Genomic DNA, 2,593 nt, shown 5'->3' on the forward strand with positions numbered 1-2,593 from the left:
AACATATCTTAAAGCATTCATCTTGTCTTTCTAAATCAAAACATTAATTATAAAACATCATAAGTCTTCAGATGCCAGACTCTTATTTTTCTGCCATGTGCCCCCGCTCAAGCCAGCTGTCTCATCCTACTCACCTGCGTGCATACTAAAAGTCAGCTACGCTGAGTGAGTTATAGTTAAGCATACAACATACAATTAGTTCACATACATAACTATCCATACTACTTAAAGAGCCTTCCGCCCTATAACCTCATAGATATTATAAGGTTCTGATCCCCAATATCACAGATATTATTAGGGTCCAGTCCCTACCCTCACAGATATTATAAGGCTCTGGTCCCTATCCTCACAGATATTATTAGGGTCTGGTCCCTATCGTCACAGATATTATTAGGGCATGGTCCCTATGTTTCGTGAAACTATACCATACGTTTCTTTACATACTTTCCTTAACAATACGTGCAATATCCGAAGATCGTTCACGTACTATCAATATAACATACATACATCATACATACATCATATATATCAATCATATCTTTAACTACCACCTGGCGGTACATTCAATATCCGAAGATCATGCACGCACCGTCAAGCATTCATCACACATGAATCATACAAGGCAAACATTTACAACTTAGGGTAAGTGTATTAACTATCACATCGAGTATGCACACAGCCCCGAAAACATAACTAGGAATGGGGCTAGAAACTCACCTGAACGCGATTACGTTCACCGTTTATGGTTATTCCTTTCTTGAGTTGTGCACGACTAACTACTTAATAAATGAAATATTAAATACTTCTCTAGCCATTCTCATTGTTTACTTAATAAATTTTAAGTGTCTAAGCCGGTTTTACTTCATGGAACCTTTACCGGCTAGTTAATCGTTACTCGTTAACCCTTAAAGGTATCTTTCATAAATTATCAAGGTCCAAGGGCTATTAGGTAATTATATCATTCTTTTCTAAGTCCAGTGAACGTTCTGTCATTTTGTTAAACTTCCAGTTCGTTACTCAATTCTTAACGAATTGACTATCATAACGAACTGGTTCTTGTAACGAATTGGACCTTATGACGAACTGGTCTTTTCAACGAATTAGACCTCATTCGTTTGATCTGGTTAACGAATTGAACTTCATAGCGAACTAAACCCTTATAACGAACTGGTCAGCATAGCGAATGACCCCTTTATAACGAATTGAACCTTCTAATTCGTTATCTCCTTTTAACGATTGGTCATAACGAATTGGGGTTAATTCGTTATCTTTTCCTTAACGAATTTGGATACGAACTAAGGCTAGTTCGTCATTATTTCTTTAACGAATTAGCATACGAATTAGGCTAGTTCGTTAAGCTTTCGTTAACGAATTGGCTTAACGAACCAGGGGATAATTCGTTATGTTCCCGTAACGAATTAGGGTTAGGTCGGAGAATGTCAGAAACATCTCTGAAATTTCGTTAACCTCATACCAGCCGCCTTTCTGGCGCCGTCACCGCCAGAAAAACGTATTTTTGCAGCATTTTCACCGTTTTTCGTCCCGTTCGATCCAGATATTAGCTAGGGTGACCCCTAGGCTCATCTCTTGCTCGGTTCATACCCGATTCCACCCAAATCTCGTGACTTTATCAGTTTAAAGGTGTCGTCTCGTCGTTACGTGACTAAATCTAACAGGTTTGAGTTCATACGATATCATACTATCATTACCTTGGATCGGTGCTCGGTCCTTCTTGGTTATTTCTGCTAGAGAGAAGAGAGAATAAGAGAGAGAGCTTAAGTGTGTATTTTTGATGGTGTATGGAGTTAGTGGAAATGAATGGATTAATGCATAAATATGGTTTATATACTATGGGTCATGGGCTCAAGCCCATGGTCTTTTCTTCATTTCTTTTTAATCCAAGTCCATAACCCATATCTATTTAACTAAACCTAGCCCGACTCATAATAACTCATATTTTTATTTTATTAACCGAAACGAGAAAACAGGATGTTACATCAAAAAGTTGTTTTTGGTGGTTAACTTAAGAATTTTACAAGAATTTGGAATGGTAAAAACTCTGTTCGCTACTCCTGTTCTTCATTCTTTATAATGTAATCACGAATGAGAGACCATTCGTTAATTTACTTTAACAAATGTGGTTCATTCGTTACTTATTCCTATTCGTTTCCACTAAAACATAGCGAATGGGAACTCATTTGTTGGTATGTTATCGAATGAGTGGCAAATGAAAGGATAATTCGTTAAATCTTTAACGAATGAATGGTTATTAGTTAAAACCCTAAAGCACGAGTATATAAACCCTAAAGTACGAATGGAAACCTATTCGTCTAACGAATGAACCATTTGGGCGTATTGGGTAGTGTGAAATATATGTACAGAATATATAAACCCTAAAGCACGAATGGCAACTCTTTCATTTGCACTCTATTCTCCTTGATAATCCCATATCCTAAGCCAAACTCTGCCAAATTTTTCCTAGACCTGTTTGTGATTGAAAATCATTTGTTTCATAATTTTCTATTGATCCTAAGGTATAATAGATCATCATTATTGATTTTTATGTATGAATTGATTAATTTTGACAAGGGTT

The sequence above is a fragment of the Bidens hawaiensis genome, unplaced genomic scaffold (genome assembly GCF_021521415.1).
Source record: "Bidens hawaiensis isolate Kalapana, Puna unplaced genomic scaffold, B.hawaiensis_p1.1 tig00027783_1, whole genome shotgun sequence".
Classification (NCBI taxonomy): domain Eukaryota; kingdom Viridiplantae; phylum Streptophyta; class Magnoliopsida; order Asterales; family Asteraceae; genus Bidens; species Bidens hawaiensis.